At 33.1% G+C, this 20104-nt stretch overlaps 1 long non-coding RNA gene across 1 annotated transcript; it reads left to right on the top strand.

Moving 5' to 3' along the window:
• The first annotated feature begins 4077 nt into the window (after positions 1-4077).
• On the top strand, positions 4078-13368 carry LOC132754942 (uncharacterized). The gene is made up of 4 exons (XR_009629149.1): positions 4078-4322; positions 6704-6881; positions 7912-8038; positions 12881-13368. It is a non-coding gene; the product is annotated as an uncharacterized LOC132754942 (long non-coding RNA).
• Positions 13369-20104: the final 6736 nt, after the last annotated feature.

The following is a 20104-nucleotide window of genomic DNA, read 5'->3' on the forward strand; positions in this document are numbered from 1 at the left end:
AACAGACATTGAACCAAAAACAAGTTGGACTTATATTGTTTGGATTGATGATTCATGAATTATTTGTTTGTTTCAATTTAATTTAAAATTGTACACTTAATACTAAAAATGCAAACTAGTCAAAACGGCCCCAAATTCGATCGGCCCCAAGTCAGATCGGCCCCAAAATTAGTCAATTCGGCCTCAAATTAGTCAAATCGGTCCCACAACAATTTTCAAAAGTCAAATCGGCCCCAAAACTAGTCAAATCGACCCTAAAACTAGTCAAATAGGCCTCACAACTAGTCAAATCGGCCCTAAAGTTATTTTTATGAAAAATCCTATTTTGGTATAAATTCGCCAAAAATTAAAAGGTTATTAACTGAGAATTGTACTTTAACATAAATGTACCAATTAAAAACAATTCATTACAATATTGAAACAGTTTTGATGCTAGTGATAATTGTTATTAATGTAATTATGCAGGTGTGCTATGGTTGTTGATTGAAAACTGCTTGATTTTTTATAAATCATGATTTCTTGGTGCATGCATTCTAATAAATATACATGTTATGTGTATGTTTAGATGATGGGTATTATGCCCCAGTCAGAAATAAAGCATATGTTCTGTTCTGTTATGATTATTTTGTCCAAAAAATACTTATTTTTAGAGATATCTATCCAATTAAAGAGTTAGACGTTTAATCAGATAGCATGTTGTTCACACTTTAAATTAGCTGTTTATTAGTTACACGTGTCCGACACATCTGGATATATTATATATTTAATCAATCTAAATTTAATTTCTTTATATTAAAAACTATAAAAGAACTATAAAAGAAATTATATCACCAACAACTTAAGACGTCCACGTTTTAGACTGTGCCGTCTTTATTTAAAGCTGAAGTAATCACATTTTATTAAAAAAAATGAGTAATTCTACTTACATTGATTCCATCTCTGTGTATAAAATCATAATTAACAAAATTGAAAAAAAGTCTTAGTATAATTATAAAACATATATATTAAACTCTTGATAAAAATGACTTCAGATGAATATAATAAATTCGATTTATTATTATATGTTTAATAGGTTTTGTTCTTTGTTTTCTATGTAATCCATTTTTTGTCATTTGGTATCCCCATCCATACAATTGTTTTTTTTTATCAACATTTAAAAAATAAGAAAATGAATATTGAATTAAGAAAATAAAAAAAAATGTTAAAAATAGTGTATTGTCCGTTACTAAAAATAGATGCTAGACTTCCCAAAACTTGAAGTCCCGCGAGATTTCATTTGAAATCAGACGACATATTGGTAAATACTTTACATATTTCCCTAACAAATAGTTGGATACACAATGTTATTGAAGTTTCATTTAAAAACAAAACATGAATTGATTCCAAATTTATTTGTTTATCAAATGGTATTTTTATTTGACCCAAATTTGATTAATAAGGGTGATTTTAGTAGGTTTTATGTACGGAACTCGAACTGGCAAATTCTGGTAGCCTTTGCAAATAGGGTTGACCCATAACTTTACTGTCGCAAACGTCAAAATAAAAGCGACATATAAAGTTATAGAAGCCAGAACTATTTGACTTTATGCATTGTTCTAACATTCAGGTTTTGCTTGCATCGCTACTTGAAAGGGAGTTAATGACTAAAGTAATGTGAATGACATTTCTAAAAATATAAGAATAAAACCCTCGTACTGCTGAATTTTTCAAAACAGGTTACCAATATCATATCTATATGAAATCTGGTTCCCAGCATATATTGGTTCCAATATCATATCTTGTCTGGTTCCCATATTCTAATGTAAACATATACATTTGTTTGTAATGGTCTGTACTTGATGACTACCATTCAAATATTGTATGAGCATTTTTTTGTCATTTTAATATTCATTTTCATTCATCCGCTTACATCAACTTAAATAAAAAAGTTTAAAAAAGAACGAATAATTAAATAAAAGAAGAAAGAAAGAAGGAAAGAAAATAAGGATGCTTTCGATTCCAGTTTTTATTTGTTTTGGTCGTCAGACAAAACAAATAATGATAGCGAAATTTCATACCCTGATGCTGTTAATTGCAAATGCCGAAAGTAGTCCTTTTTGAAGCGGTTACTCCCCTTTATATTTGTACACGAACGCCAAAAAATCGGGGGAGATCACTGCGTAAAGATGATCAAATGACAGGCGCATTAGTTTTCAAGCAAAATAGTTCCCGAATGTTCGAAGTTTTCTAATATTGTTCTTTGTTCTTTATTATAGCATAAAATCGGCTATTTTTCCCTCTTTTGCCCATGTTATAACGGGACCAAAACCATGTGTTAACATAGTCACGCGCTCTTGTTATAGCCCGGTTTCACCTATGCGCAATACATACAGGGCCCAGTAAACAAACAAACAAAAAATGACGATTTGGCCTGTTTGCCGAAGAGTCATGCGTTCTTGTTATATTGAAATTTATTGATTCGAGGGCCTCAGTCGCATATTCCAGTAACTATGCCGGAAAAACGGCGTATAGACATCGGTGCTAATCTTGGTTGTCGCCCTTTCTAAGAAACGGACAGTTGTCAATGTAAACAAATACAGTAGAATCTACCTGTCATTCAGTTTAACACTCCGATTAACTTACAAAACTAGATAACACAAAATTAATATGAGAAAATGTTTTTTATTTATGTTAATGTTGATAAATGCTCTTTATATTTCTTTGAGAGAATAATGCTTAGTGCCTGATTTTTTTATAAACTTGTTTGCTTGAAAAAGAAAACCGATTCTGATGTCACTGATCTTTTTTCTATCGTCAATCTGAAATCACTCTAAGAATTTCTGAGGGTCATGTTTTGTCTTGGGTAGAGGATAGAGTAATGTAATGTTTTTTTCTTGAGATAATAAATCTCCAAAGGCCAAGCTTTGTTAAATCAATTATAATTCAAAATTTCGTTCGGTTCCGAGAATTTTCCAAGTTGTTGGCCCCGGAAAAAAGAAACGCATACGTAAAACATAGAATTGGATAAATACCGTCCAAGCACAAGAATTTAATGTAATTGTGTTTTGTATAAACTATACATCACAAATCTGTTTGAAAATTTTATGCTATAATAGCGTCAACGCACGTTTATTTCGTGTTATAAAGTCTGCAGAGTCCCTCGGAACTGTTGGAGCCCTCGCCCTACCGGGCTCGGGCACCAACCGTTCCTCGGGACTCTGCAGACGTTATAACACGGAAAAACGTGCGTTAACCCTATATAAATATACATGCTTATAGTAAGGTCCGTGATTATTTACATCTGTGTTAAACAGCAGTTATAGCGACGAAATAATAAGTGTTACTAACCTTTATTAAGAATAATATGGTTTTCTTCAGGCTGTTAACACATAGCTTCACCATAGTCGATCGGTTTGCGCGCTTGCTTAGGAAGCGAAAGGTCTGGGGTTCAAATCCCAGTTAAATCAACTCATTTTTTTTCAAATTGTTTAACCCTTTACCACATATATACGCGAAACAACGCACTTTCGACCCCCCCCCCCTTTTTAGGGCTCAAATAGTGAAAAAATGTCCTATTTGGGCCCCTAACATAAGTTTTCGTTTGAGAAATGTTGCTAAAAAAATTGAGCACTTTTTCGGCGCCGCCCCCCATCCAAAAGATACATCAGGGGGTTGCCAAGAAAATTTTGGACCTGTGAGAGGCTAAAAATGACCCCAGGTCGATCATAATGTAACGTTTAACCAACGCTGAAAAGCCTTTGACTCTATCTCAATCCCTTGAGCAGTTACAGCACTTTGAAATAAATTTTGATGGAAAAAATCGAGGCAAAATAGTGATTTTTGGCAATTTTGAGATGTCCCCTCGTTGCCATGGTAACAGGAAATTTAAGACTGAGCATGTCGTTACAAAGGCAATGGTCCAGTGAACATTGGTGCCAAGTTTGATTAGTATTGAAGCATTTTTCATAGTTTCATAGCAGTTTGAACTTGTAACAGGAGGCTTTTCAGTGAAAACGGCCATTTTTCACAATATGCTCATGGGGGAAAGGGTTAAATCAAATAAACATTGAATTGAATATCTGCGTTGCAATTAGTCTTATAGCCAATTTACTACAATTAAAACGCTGGAAATCATTGGTGGCACTATACAAAAACAAATTGGTTTATAATCTCACAACCTTCACCTTTCTGACATTCTGAGACCCAAACAAATTCAGTGCCTTCTGTGCTTTGATTTATTACTGGGTATTGATTACACATAGTTACTCCCCTTTGATAAATGATCGTCATTAACCCTGCCAAAAAACCATCGTGTTACAATTTGTTTCAATAGAATATCTCAGGTAAAAAGGTTTAATTTATATATTTAGTGGTGAAAGAGTACTTTATATGTATATGATCAATGTATTAATACAGTACTGTAATGCTATGTGTAATTATGTACTAGTTCAAGTTAAGATAAAAAAATTTGAGTGAGTCTAAAATTAAAGTTTCCTTTTAAAAGGAATGGCTTGCACAGTTGTGCCTTCATCCCAACCCTTTAATTTTTTGTTTTTGTTTCAATTTTTATCACATTTTTTTTTAATTACGGTATTTGTATATCATAAAAGGGTTTATTTAGTTGGGGTTGTTTTTTTTGGAAAACCGAATATTTTTTGTGTAAACGATTTGAAATCTATTCTCTATTGTATAAAACTAATAAAGAAAATGATCAATCGTAAAATTACTAACATGATACTGAAGGGAAACAAGTGTGCACATTTCATTACCCCTTTTTCGCAGCGAAATCATTCCTTTGCTTTATAGACAAGTAAATGCACTAAAATACTTCGTTACGTGGTACCAATTAATAAGCATGTATCAACTATGTTACACGATCACATATAGACAATGCGCTATCTGTAGATCATTACGTATATGGATGGGCTATTTTTAGATTACCTCACCAAGAAGTTGAATTGCGTTCAGTAGATCTAAATATAACTCGATCCTGCGTGATTTGGTAAGCAGGACCACCCTTTGAAGACGGATTACTAAGTACTACAGTCACCATTCTCTATTGTATAAAACTAATACAGACAAAAAACAATTATAAAAGAAACTAACTTTTGCGTCTTGAAAAACAATGAAACGGAACAATTTCGTTTATAATTTATTACGGTTTAAACCGATAAATCAAGTAAAAATAGAAATCCTATTTATATAAACAAACTGGGATTACCGAAGTTACTAAAATAGCTTAGATTTCCGTGATATTGCTTCGTCTGATTCCGCAGTATGACGGAATCGCCCGAATCGTCATGATTGCAAACGGAACTACATCAGCTATTATCATTAATCCGAAGAGTGACGTAAAAGGCCGAAAAGTTGCGATTGGCACGATTGCAGCTGGTTTCCCGTTCAATCATGCACTAACAATTGGAAACAGGAAACCACCTTACTGGAACAAGTTATTCAAAACAAATGGCTTGCAGCCATGGCTGCAAGCCAAAAAAGATTGGAGCACCACACTAAATACCGTATTCCGGTATATAACGGACAAGGGGCTTAAATGATAAAATGATAAAGTCTTGCCTTTTTACCCATCGGAATGACTTTTGATAGGTCTAATCCATCTTTTCACACCGATTTAGGTATGATAATGAATGAAAAATGTAAAAATCGGCGAAAAAAACAATATTTGTCTATTTTGTGACCATGATTTCTGCAAGCGTCTAGGTACTGCTCCAATCCTTTATTGAGCTAAATCCAAAATTATTGACCTTTTTGAAAACCTAGCTAAACACCGTTTTCCGGTAAGTTATGGATTTAGCTCTGGGGAATTATCAATTACACCAAATGAAGTACATAACAAAGTTACATGATATTTCTATTTTTCTACCATTATTTTACTGTTTAAGGTGAAAAAATTGATGTATTTAAAAATAATCAATATTCCTTTAATATTTATTGCAAATTTTTCAAAAATAAATTGTTGATAATGAAAATCAATAAAATTAAAACAGATGTAGTGGAATCTTCCATAATAAATAACGTCATTTTCTGCGTAAACTTTTGTATCACTTTATTTTTTTATTGAATTATTCATACAATGATATTTAATATAATTTTCTTATAAAGAAATAGATCGATCTAACTGTTTTATAAAAAAAAGGCTGAAAACAACGAGTTCGCTATTACACTCCATTAGGTGAATTCCCCAGAGCTATGTACAGAAAGTACCGGAAAACGGCGTTTAGCTAGGTTTTCGATTTGTGAATTTTCTGTACTGTAACTTTATCACAATCTTTTATAATTTAACAATAAAAGAGATAGAAATTATTACCACAACGTTCTACAGCCGCTAGATGAAATAGAGAATACTTTACATACAAAAGGCTAAATGCACATATTCCAACACTCCTAGCTAAGTACATTTACTAAGAATCAAGGTCGGAAATCATATATTTGTTTGATATTGACCTTTTCGAAAACCTAGCTAAACTCTGTTTTACGGTACGTTACGGATTTAGCTGTGGAGAATTACACCAAATGAACTACATAAGGTCCATAACACTATAACATGATATTTCTATTTTTATATCAATATTCTGCTGTTTAAGGACAGTGCATTTGGTATCTAGCAGTACTTAGTAATGTTAAGATTGCACTGAAAACATGTATAAATAAGTATTTTCAATGATGTTTAGAATTGATAGTTAATGATTTTTATACAAATTTGCAGATCAACACATTTGAGAAAATTAAAATTCCTTGGAAGGAGAATTAACCACCAGTAGACAGAATCCAACAGCTCCCTGAATTGGTACAAAGGCACTGTGCTTTTTGTTTCTTCTGGAAAATACGGAAATCCTGACTCATTATATGATGTGCTATATGAAGGCGAAGACGCGTCATATGAAGTAGATTCTTTGATCAAGACTATATATAATAAATAGGGGTGTAACAATACAGCAAAAACCGTATTGCAATATATTGTCATTTTGCTGAAGCGTATTGCAATATATTGCAATACGTATTGTCTATATATGTTTTGATGGAGTAACATTCATATACTTTTATTATATGTATATATTTTTAGTAGAAACTTAATAAAAATGTAAGGAATAAATTGAAAGTAAAGTGTCACACAATTTGATAAACAAAACTAGTCGCGTGTGACCTTTCACATCTGGTCGCTTATGTAAATTATGCGGCCGCTTATTATTTTTAAGTGTACTAGTTGTCGGATACTTTTATCTTACGTTGGCGCCAACAAAATTCGCCAATTAAAGATTTTATGTGAAATTTGTACAAAATTAGAAGGAAATTAATTGAAAATTATGATTTTTATAAAATACCGGTTTTCCAAACATCGTACCGCGGTACGAAATTTATTTTTTCATATTGCAATATATCGGTATACCGGTAAACCGTTACACCCTTAATAATAAAGGCACCTTAACTTTCCTAGTTTTTTTATGGTATACTTTGTTATTCTACTAATTCATTTTATACTATGTACTGTAACTATGTTTTTATATTTAAGAATTGTATTTAAAAATTATTTAAATAACATTATGCATATTATCATAATATTATAATTTGCTTACAATCATTTTAATATTAAAATGATATTACAACAGCTGTTGAATGCAATGAATACTATAATAATGTCCACTTTCTGAATTAATGGCTTTTATGTTTAATTAATTGTGCAAGAAAGTCATTATTTAATTTATTATAATGACAAATTTTCAAGTACGTATATTATCCTGTTTACCTTAAGGATTATTGCAGTAGGTTTTCTTTTAACAGTAAAACATGTCTATAATAGTACACCATTCTTAACCTTGGACTACTTTTTGTATACATGCTATGTAAACATAGATAATGCTATGTTTACTGGCCTTATTGGAATATAAATTTTCACTTAATAAATATTTTTTTCAGGTAATGGAGATTCATTGTCACTAAAATAGATGTCACTTTAAAAGTTTTCATTCATCATATCACATATTCATCATTGGAAGGAACTTTATTTTGACATACAAGTTTCATGTGCTGCAAATTGATTCAGGTAAGGCTTTTGTCTTTATTTTAATTTTCTTTTTCTTTTTAGGCAATGTAACAGCTTTATAGGTAAAGCACCAATGCCTTACCAGTTTTTTTTTACAAATGTACCTCAGAATACTTAAATTGAAAGTTTTAATTTTTGTGCTAATTTTTTCAACGAAACAATATGGCTGCCATTTGCAATTTTTGAGCTTCCTAATTAACATTATCATTTTACCAGATATTCGGTATTTAAAGCAACTTCATTAAGGCCTAACAGAGTAGAGTTTGCTCGCCCATATGGTCTTTTTTTCGGTGGCCAGGGTAAACAAACGCAAACACACACACGCCGGACATAGTATAACGTGTACCTCAGTTGTCACATATTCGTATACCAAATACAGTAAAAAAAGACAGTTAAATTTATTTTTTTCTTCCTCTTATTATTTTATTTCATTATATTTTTATTATAATTTATTTATCTATTAATTTTTTTTGCAATATTATCACGTTTGTCAGTTATTCAATTATAAAATAGTTTGCTATTATCTTCTATTTAGGGACAGAGATTAATTCAAATAACATAAACACTTGCATACATAATAAAACAGTAATATCATGGCTGCAGATAGCATGCGTATTTGCGTTATTACCCAATTAAAATGTCAAAAAACGCAATAGAAATAATAACTAAGGGTAAGAAAAAGTAAATAAATTCTTATTTATGCAAACTACATTTGAACTGGTGCGTAATGACGTAAATTATACTTATCACAGATCATACTGTTTCAAACTGTTTTAACCTTTAACATGTTTAAATTATATCAGGCAGCTTTGAAATCTCCTAGGTCAATAAACCATCAAGCATAGTAGTAAGTAGCATTTTTATTACCATACAAAACCTACAAAAATCTACAATGAAGGTCAGAAATTTTGGGTAAAATACATAAACTTGTGCTTTATAACCCAAATTGGTTAGAGAGGGTAGGGTAAAAAATACAGAAATAACTCTAAGAAAATAGAAAAAACTCACAAAGATCACAAAACAAGGGTTAATTAGTCTAATTACCCAATACATGTATATACAAAATGTTATCTGTAGCCCTGAATATATCTTATTTTTTATCAATATAATTTAACACAAAACATGATATAATTTTTTTTTTTAGTATTACAATTTAGTGAATTTACTTAACATTGATTCAGTACTTTGCGTTTTTGTTATGAACTGAAGGAGGGGAAAGAATCAGAATCATTTTTAATTGAGGTAGCTTTAGTGTAATGCTAATATTTAGCGTGACTTCGCACTAAGTTTGTATACCGCGAATTACGCCACGTCAAATTATACACACGGCCGTGCAATTTCATGTTTTATGCTATTGCAAAAGCACAATGGGTATGTGTCAAACATTTCAATAAAGGTTACAGCTGTTTGTAAATATAGAGTGTCTTCAAAAGCTAAAATTTTTAAGATTCATTAAAGGGAGACACAGGCAAATTTCCATTTTTTTTAATTTTGAACTTTTTATCCATCATTCTGTAAATGTCTAGGAAGTCACAGGAACAAACGTTTTCTCATTATAAAGTATTGTAAATTATAATGGTTTTCTAACCACTAGGGTGAGATTAGAGCGTAAAGATTTCACAATAATTGTCACAGTGAACTTTGGAAACGCTAAAGAACATGTCAAATGAATGACTTAGATTTGTTTGAATCATACAATATCATCAACAGCTGTTATTGTAACGTCCATGGTTTGTTCAAGTCACATAACTTGTTTCAAAATTACTTGGTGATTCTTTCGGCTTTGGAATTTCGTTCAACATATATAGATACATTTACGCTTCAAACCCAAAATTTATAGAATTTATTGCAGAAATTCATGCTGGGATCCAGCTTTAGCGTGATTTTTGTGTCGCCTCTACGGAGTAGTGGCGACATATAGGGATTGTGTCGCCTCTACGGAGTAGTGGCGACATATAGGGATTGTGTCGTCTCTACGGAGTAGTGGCGACATATAGGGATCACTTCTCCGTCGTCTGTCTGTCCGTCTGTCCGTATGTCTGTCCGTCACAAACCTTGTCCGGACTACTCCTCATAAACTACTGGTGCAATTTCATCCAAACTTTACAGGAATGATCAGTACTAAGTCTAGTTGTGCATATTGTCAGCATTTTCCGGTTCAATGATTTTTGGCAGAGTTATGGCCCTTTAATAATTTTTAATTTTAAAGTTTGTCCGGACTACTTCTCTTATACCACTAATGCAATTTCAATGAAACTTTACAGGATTGATCTATAGCTCAAGTCCTTGCGCATATTGCAAGGGTTATCCGGTTGAATGATTTTTGGCCGAGTTATGGCCCTTTGATAAAAAAGGTGTTTTTTCTGTGTGTTGCCAGATACGCAAAAGCTTGTCCGGACTACTCCTCATTAACTAATGGTGCAATTTCATCCAAACTTTACAGGAATGATCAGTACCAAGTCTAGTTGTGCATATTGTCAGCATTTTCCGGTTCAATGATTTTTGTCAGAGTTATGGCCCTTAAATAACTTTTATTTCTAAAGTTTGTCCAGACTACTTCTCTTATACCACTGAAGCAATTTCAATGAAACTTTACAGGATTGATCTGTAGCTCAAGTCCTTACGCATAATGCACGGGTTTTCCGGTTGAATGATTTTTGGCCGAGTTATGGCCCTTTGATAAAAAGGTGTTTTTTCTGTGTGTTGCCAGATATGCAAAAGCTTGTCCGGACTACTCCTCATAAACTACTGGTGCAATTTTATCCAAACTTTACAGGAATTATCATTACCAAGTCTAGTTGTGCATTGTCCGTCTGTCTGTCTGTCAAAAAACTTTGTCCCAACATGAAATTGGCCATCATGAGGCGACACATGTGATTACTGATTGCTCTTGTAATCATAAGATTATTTAGATATTTTTATGCTTCCCGAAAAATTTTGGGGAAGCATATAGTCGCTCTTTTTCTGTCCGTCTGTCTTCACTATCGAATAGGGATAGGGGGCCATCTAACTGTAAACAGAACAAAAGAGAACAATAGAATTCATTTTGTAACAATAAGATAAGGGGCCATGGCCCTCTATTGAATAAAAGAAAATAACAATAGAAATGGCTGTTTATTCCTTTGGGGGGGGGGATTTAGATTTACCCTTGTCCGTCCATCCATCCGTCAGTCCTTCCGTCCGTCTGTTCCTTTTTGTGTCACATGTAGCCCAAAAAGTAATTGACCTAGAGTCATGAAACCTTACAGGAATGTTGTTCAGCATGTTAAGTTGTGCACCTGGGTGTTTTCATGTGGATATATTTAGTATTTTTAGAGTTATTGCCCTTGGCTTAGTAAAAATTTCCAATTTTTAACTTGTGTCGCACATAACTCAAGAAATATTTTACCTAGAGTCATGAAACCTTACAGGAATGTTGCTCAGCATGTGAAGTTGTCCACCTGGGTATTTTCATGTGAATCTATTAAGTATTTTTAGAGTTATTGCCCATGAATGAGTAAACATTTACAATTTATCTTGTGTCGCACATAACTCAAAAAATATTTGACCTTTAAAGTCATGAAACCTTACAGGAATGTTGATCAGCATTTGAAGTTGTGCACCTGGGTATTTTCGTGTGGATATTTTTAGTATTTTTAGAGTTATCGCCCTTGACTTAGTAAAAATTTACAATATTTAACTTGTATTGCACGAAACTCAAAAAATTTATGACCTGTAGGCCTAAAAATCTACAAGAATAGTGGTCAGCATGTGTACTTCTGCACCTTTGGATTTTGTTGTGGCTTTATTCAGTATTTGTAGTATTTGCCCTGTACTTAAAAAAAGATTTTTAGTTTTCAACTTGGGTACATTTAGCCAAAAAAGAAATTTGACCTAGAGACATAACATTGACAAATCGATGGAGTGTGTGGGCACCCGTGTCCTATGGACACATTTCTAGTTTGTTCAAGACATAAGTTTGAAACAACAAGAGGTATCAACATGAAACTTTGTAGGTAGATAGATCTCATGAAGTAAGTGTGCAGTGCACAAGAACCATAACTCTGCCTTTCCTCATTTTTGAATTATTGCCCTTTGTTTAGTTTTACACTTTGAACATTGTCCGGGACATAACTCTGAAACTACATGAGGTATCAACATGAAACTTTGCAGATACATAGATCTTATTGTGTAGGTTTGCAGTGCACAAGAACTGTTACTCTTTCTTGCTTAATTTTGGAGTTATTGATCTTTGATCATTTTGACACTTTGAACTTTGTCCGGGACATTACTCTAAAATTATAAGAGATATTGACATGAAACTTTGTAGGTAGATAGGTGTCATTGGTAAGAAGTGCAGTGGGAAAGAATCTTTACTCTGCTTTGCCTAATTTTGAAGTTATTGACCTTTGTTTATTTTTACTATTGTCCGTGACATAACTCTAAAACTATTAGAAATATCAACATGAAACTTTGTAGGTAGAAAGATCTTATTCGATAGAACTGCAATGCTAAAGAACTTTAACACAGCCTTGTCTAATTTACAGTTATTGCCCTTTTACCCGGGAAATAACTCTGAAGTTATAAGATATCATCATGAAACTTTATAGATAGATAGATCTCAATGAATAGAAGTGCAGTGCTGAAAGACATAACTCTGCCTTTCCAAATTTTGGAGTTTTTGTCCTTTGTTCATTTTTTTTATACTTTCCTGTGTCAAAAAACTTCTCGGGGAGCATCACCCTGTTAAACCGGTTCTTCTTTGTCATTAATTTGCATGAATATCCCTTTTATATATGTGCCTTGTAGGAGGAAAATATGTTGTAAATTATTGCTTTAATTCAGGGTCTTTTTTCTATCAAGGAAATACAGGCAGACAAGCTGGAAAGTAAAGACACAATTAGTGGGAAACTATAATGAGTACATGTTGAAAGAAATAAGATGCTCAGCTGATGTAAATTACAAAAATGACACAGAAATGTGAACACATATAATCAACGAAATTCTCTGAACACACATATGCAAACACACACTGGTGAGAAGAATAACAATTTATTATGTGTGATAAAGCAGTTTCTCTACAAAATAATTTGAACATGAATATGGAAATACACACTGGCAAAAAGAATCTTAAATGTAACATGTGTGATAAAGGATTTTCTCAACAGAGTAATTTGAACAAGCATATGACAATAGACACTGGTGAGAAGAATCATAAATGTGAAGTGTGTGATAAAGCATTTTCTCAACGAAGTGATTTGAACCAGCATATGACAATACACACTGGTGAGAAGAATCATAAATGTAAAGTGTGTGATAAAGCATTTTCTCAATGAAGTCATTTGAACCAGCATATGACAATACACACTGTTGAGAAGAGTCATGAATGTAAAGTTTGTGATAAAGCATGTTCTCAACGAAGTGATTTGAACAAGCATATGACAATACACACGGGCGAGAACAATCATGAATGTAAAGTGTGTGATAAAGCATTTTCTCATCAAAGTAATTTGAACCAGCATATGACAATACACACTGGCGAGAAGAATCATATATGTAAAGTGTGTGATAAAGCATTTTCTCAACGAAGTCATTTGAACCAGCATATGACAATACACACTGGCGAGAAGAATCATAAATGTAAAGTGTGTGATAAAGCATTTTCTGTACGAAGTAATCTGAACCAGCATATGAACATACACACTGGTGATAAAAATCATGAATGTACACTGTGTAATAAAGCATTTTTTCAACACGGATCTTTGAGCAGGCATATGAAAAAAGTACACGCTGACAAGAAGAGTCATAAATGTAACGTGTGTGATAAAACATTTTTCCAACTAAGTACTTTGACCAGTCATATGAAAATACACACTGGCAAGAAAAATCATAAATGTACTATGTGTAATAAAGAATTTTTTCAACAAGCATTTTTGATCAGACATATGACAGTACACACTGGCGAGAAAAATTATATATGTAAAGTGTGTGATAGAGCATTTTCTCTACAAAATAATTTGATCAGGCATATGAAAATACACACTGGCGAAAAGAATCATAAATGTAAAATTTGTGGTAAAGCATTTTCTCAAAGCAGTAATTTGAACAAGCATATGACAATACACACTGGTGAGAAGAATCATAAATGTACAATTTGTGATAAAGCATTTTCTGTAGAAAGTTATTTGATCAGGCATATGAAAATACACACTGGCAAAGGTTAATAAAAGTAAAAACTACACGATAAAAGTGTGATATATTTCGCATGATCAATCAATATACTTTAAAGAAAGTTTGGGCAAACTTTGAAAACATTGTGGTAAATTTTAGGCATATTTTGTATAAGGCTTTTTATATAGGGAACTGATCTAATAAGTGTTTAAAGTTGTTGGGGTATGGTAACATTTTTATACATATTAAGTTATGTTGTGTGTTAATCATTTTTCTCGTGTAATGTTATATTATTTGTTTCTTAACAATGATGAATAGCAAAATATTTTTCAGAATGATGATATTATAGATTATTTAGAATTTCCCTATTTCTGAAAAAAGCCCCTTTATAAATTATTTAGAGTTTCCCTATTTCTGAAAAAAGCTCCTTAAATAGCAAAGGTTAAGTTCAGAAATATATCCATAAATCATAAACCACTCGGTAAAAGCCATTTAAATTTTGCATACAGGTGACCTTTAAGGCATATAACTGTCCTATGTTGTCAATTTTACAGTTTCTTTTGTGCCCATTAGCCATGGTCTATCTTAAGACCTCAAATTTTATATCTTTTAAGCCTGCTTTATAACACACACAAGTTTTTAAACTGTCCTCCTCATAAAATTCTCACTGTAAATGTTATGGGGCTTTTATCAACTCTTTGTATCAGTATTTTCAATACTTGTAATGTTAATTCGATGGATGTATAACTTTTATTAAGTTAGTTCTAATGGGTGGTTTATTATTATCAATGACCAGATGTAAATAAATCATGATATTTGCCTATTAAATCTAATTTTGTTATGTTCTTCATTGCTCATTTTCATAAATATTTAATTTTTTTAAATTGTTCTTTTCTACAACTGCATAAGATCTTCATTATAATATTCCAATTTTTTTTCACCCTTCCCATATTTACACTACTGACAAACGTGCGCTTGAAGAAGACAACTAAACAGTCGTTTTTATCATTCTCAAAATAATCAGTGTTAACAGATTGCGTGGTGAATCAATTAGTAAGATAGCCATTTCATTGCTGAGCAAACATTTAGAATGTCAAGTTATCGCAGCTGATTATGTCATTATTTAATGACTTTCAGCATAAGCGTTTCCTAAATAAGTCTGGGATGAGTGTTTGATTATTGAAGTTATAGCAAAGGATTGGGAAACTTTAACCCGATCGATGATATTATTTACGGGCAATTTATGAATAATTTATACAAAACAGTTTTTTTAGAAACGTAAAAATACAAAATAACACTTTCACTTTTAACAACATAATAATGAATATAGATTAAGCTTTTCAATAAAGTGTGCACGTTTAACAAATGCAACTGAATAAATACCTATAAACAGATATAATAAAGAAAGCCCAAACGGTAGTATTGCATACTATTTTGATATTTGATGACCATCCAAGCAATATATACCATTAAAAAGCAACATATCTACAAATTTCAATGCAGACGCCCATATTAGTTATATTAATTATATTAAATCACTATAAACCCTTTCTTCGATGAAGTTATCAAAAATAACCAAGTTAAACGTATACTTTGATTAAGTTGTTTAAAGATTACCACGTCTTTAAACTTATTCTTTGTTTAAAGGTTTCATCGATAACTGATTGAAACTTCCTTTTTGCTGAAGTTATCAAAGATAACTTTAAAGCCACACTTCGCTTCTGAAAGTGTGTAAACATAATCTCAATAAAACCATACTCCGCTTCAAATTTTCAAACATAACAACTTTAAAACGGTACCTTGCTTCAAGTGTTCAAACATTATCTCTTTTAAACCATACTTCGCTTCATGTTTTCAAACATAACCACTTTAAATAAAGCAATACTTCGCTTCAAGTTTCAAAGATAACCACTTCAAAACCATACTTCGCGTCAAATGTTCAAACATAACCACTTTAAAGCCATACTTCGCTTCAAGTGTTCAAACATAACCACTTTAAAACCATACTTCGTCAAGTGTCAAACATAATCAGTTTTAAGCCATGAAAGTGTTCAAAGACGTGCACTTCGTTTAAACTGTTCAAAGAATATTATTGATGCTCATTTGCCGTAGTGTATAATTTTAATAGATGAAATAAAAAGAAAAAAAAACATTTTGAAATGTATCAATATTCATTTATTCATTATAATAAAGTATGATTCTATGTGATTTTATACAAAACAAGATATGTTTGTAAAACATGTATGCCCCCTATCGGCAGCCAATTAGTCATGTGATCAGGTTATTATGCATGACTTCTGACCCAGTGAACAAACAATTAATAAGGGTTATCTAGTATCTACTGGTCATGACTGGTCACAAGGTAATAATTATTGTGACCCCCATAGGTTGTGTGCAGCAATTTAAGTTATTACAAATCTTACCAAATAATTATGCATAAATTTTATGAATCATGTAGGCCTCATTAATGACAGCCAAGTTGTTATATTACATAAGACCTTCAAATGTGTATGCCAAAAGCATTTTTAGTTTAATATTAAAAATCAACCAAGGCAACTAGAGTTGTTGAGTTATTGGTCAGAAACCGTCATTAAGTACAAGGTCAATATGACATTGACCCCTTGACCCCAAAATCAATAGGGGTCATCTACTGGTCATGACCAATCATCATACAAAGTTTGAAGTTCCTAGGCCTTAGCGTTCTTTAGTTATTGATCGGAAACCGTTTTTTTTTACAAGGTCAATGTGACATTGACCTTGGACCCCTTGACCCAAAAATCAATAGGGGTCATCTGATGGCAATGACCAATAATCATACCAAGTTTGAAGTTTCAAGGCCTAAGCATTCTTTAGTTATTGATCGGAAACCGTTTTTACCTACAAGGTCAATGTGACCTTGACCTTTGACCCCTTAACCCAAAAATCAATAGGGGTCATCTGCTGGTCATAACCAATCACCATACCAAGTTTGAAGTTCTTAGGCCTAAGGGTTCTTAAGTTATTGATCGGAAACCGTTTTTACCTAAGAGGTCAATGTGATCTGCTGGTCATAACCAATCACCATACCAAGTTTAAAGTTCCTAGCCTAAGGGTTCTTTAGTTATTGATCGGAAACCGTTTTTACCAAGAGGTCAATGTGACCTTGACCTTTGACCCCTTGACCCCAAAATCTATAGGGGTCATCTACTGATCATGACCAATCACCATACCAAGTTTGAAGTTCCTAGGCCTAAGCGTTCTTTAGTTATTGATCAGAAACCGTATTAACTTACAAGGTCAATGTGACCTTGACCCCTTGACCCAAAACTCAATAGGGGTCATCTGCTGGTCACGACCAATCATCATACAAAGTTTGAAGTCCCTAGGCCTAAGCGTTTTTAGTTAATTGATTGGAAACTTTTTTTACCTACAAAGTCAATGTGACCTTGACCATTGACCCCTTGACCTCAAAATCAATAGGGGTCATCTGCTGGTCATGACCAATCACCATACCAAGTTTGAAGTTCCTAGGCCTAAAGGTTCTTAAGTTATCGATCGGAAACCGTTTTTACCTAAGAGGTCAATGTGACCTTGACCTTTGACCCCTTGACCCCAAAATCAGTAGGGGTCATCTACTGATCATGACCAATCCCAATATCAAAATTTGAAGTCCTAGGCCTAAGGGTTTTCTTTAGTTATTGATCGGAAACCGTTTTTACCTTCAAGGTCAATGTGACCTTGACCCTTTGACCCTTAACCCCAAAATCGATAGGGGTCATCTGCTGGTCATAACCAATCACCATACCAAGTTTGAAGTTCCTAGGCCTAAAGGGTTCTTAAGTTATTGATTCGGAACTGTTTTTACCTAAGAGGTCAATGTGACCTTGACCTTTGACCCCTTGACCCAAAAATCAATGGGGGTCATCTACTGATCATGACCAATCCCCATATCAAGTTTGAAGTCCCTAGGCCTAAGGGTTCTTTACTTATTGATCGGAAACTGTTTTTACCTACAAGGTCAATGTGACCTTGACCTTTGACTCCTTAACCCCAAAATCGATAGGGGTCATCTGCTGGTCATAACCAATCACCATACCAAGTTTGAAGTTCCTAGGCCTAAGGGTTCTTAAGTTATTGATCGGAAACCGTTTTTATCTAAGAGGTCAATGTGACCTTGACCTTTGACCCCTTAACCCCAAAATCGATAGGGGTCATCTGCTGGTCATAACCAATCACCATACCAAGTTTGAAGTTCCTAGGCCTAAGGGTTCTTTAGTTATTGATCGGAAACCGTTTTTACCCAAGAGGTCAATGTGACCTTGACCTTTGACCCCTTGACCCCAAAATCTATAGGGGTCATCTACTGATCATAACCAATCACCATACCAAGTTTGAAGGTCCTAGGCCTTAAGGTATTAGCACCCTAATGCATTACCTCCGCCTTGAAGAGTATTCAAAGAGGCTAGAATTACTGTTAACTACATTGAAAATGAAGGCCAATGGGTCAATCCCCAGAAGGTCAACTTTTTTTTTATTCTTTCTTTTTTTCTTAAAACATTTTTATGTATCTCTCATGTCCATATGGAAAAGACAAAAGTGTTTAATTTTGAAATTTTTAATTTATATAGGTATTTATTGGCTAAATTATGCTAATCTGTAAATAAATATGGTACCTGATATGTTCAAAGTGAATATAATCAAAACTTAGACGTAAGAGTATTTCATATTTACAAGATCAACCAATATACTTTTTTTAAAAATTTAGGGAAACTTTTGAAAAACAGGCACTCATTTGGGTAAATTTTAAGAGATTTTTAGAAATTAGGCTCCCTAAGTAGAAAAATGGTCAGACATGTGGTAAAAAATGGGTGGGGTAGGGTAACATTTTTATACAAGTTTCATAAAAATTTTAAGTAGAAACCATAAATTTTGCTTATGTGGATTGTTAGCTGTATGGTACTATTTGTTTCTTAAAAAATTCATTGGGAAACATTTTTCATTAGAATGTTATTGCAGAATTATTTAAAGGTTCCTCATTTCTTAAAAAAGGGCCTCATAACATCCTAGCTTGTAGTTCAGAAAAGTGGCCATAATCTTGATTTCCGTAACCGTAACATTGTTTAATTTTGCATACAGGTGTACTTTAAGGTAAAATCTGACTATGATGTCAATGTTTTAGTTCCTGATAGTGCCCATTAGGGTCCTTAATACCTTAAGGTTCTTTAGTTATTGATGGGAAACCGTTTTTGCTTACAAGGTCAATGTGACCTACCTTTGACCCTTGACCCCAAAATAATAGGGGTCATTATTGTCATGACCAATCCACCATACCAAGATTTGAAGTTCTAGGTCTAAGGGTTCTTTTAGTTATCACTCGGAAACCATTGGTCTACGGACCGACGGCGGGACGGACCGACAAGTGGGCAAAGCAATATAAAACCCCCTTTTCGAAGTGGGGGCATAATATAGATGCTTAAATATTAGTTTAACCCTTAATTTCCGATGGAACAAAAGTGATCTCGACTTTGCCCTACCACTTAGAGCAGTGGATCTGAACGTCCGGGCTGTCGCCTAGGTTTTACTGTTAAGGTCATGTTTGTCATTTGCAATATAGCGAGCACTAAGCATTAGCCTATCTATTGTACAAATTTTAGGAGGTTAATGGTCATACAAAAAATAATTTGATTTTTGGCAATTGCTATTGCGGTAGTAAACCTGTTACAAATTTAATAAGAGCAAAACCGAATTTATCAAAGTTCTGCGCTTTCTTATTGACAAGCACAGAGCACAACATTTTTGTAAACCACTATGTACGGAGTGAAAAATATTTTTTATTCGTTTTGATACATTTTTATGCCACGCAGATCGCGATGCGGTGGCATATAGCGATTCCCTGTGTGTGCGTGTGGTTTTGTTTGTTTGTTTGTTTTGGTGGTG

The sequence above is a fragment of the Ruditapes philippinarum genome, unplaced genomic scaffold (assembly GCF_026571515.1).
Source record: "Ruditapes philippinarum isolate M1 unplaced genomic scaffold, ASM2657151v2 ctg10650_1_1_1_1, whole genome shotgun sequence".
Classification (NCBI taxonomy): domain Eukaryota; kingdom Metazoa; phylum Mollusca; class Bivalvia; order Venerida; family Veneridae; genus Ruditapes; species Ruditapes philippinarum.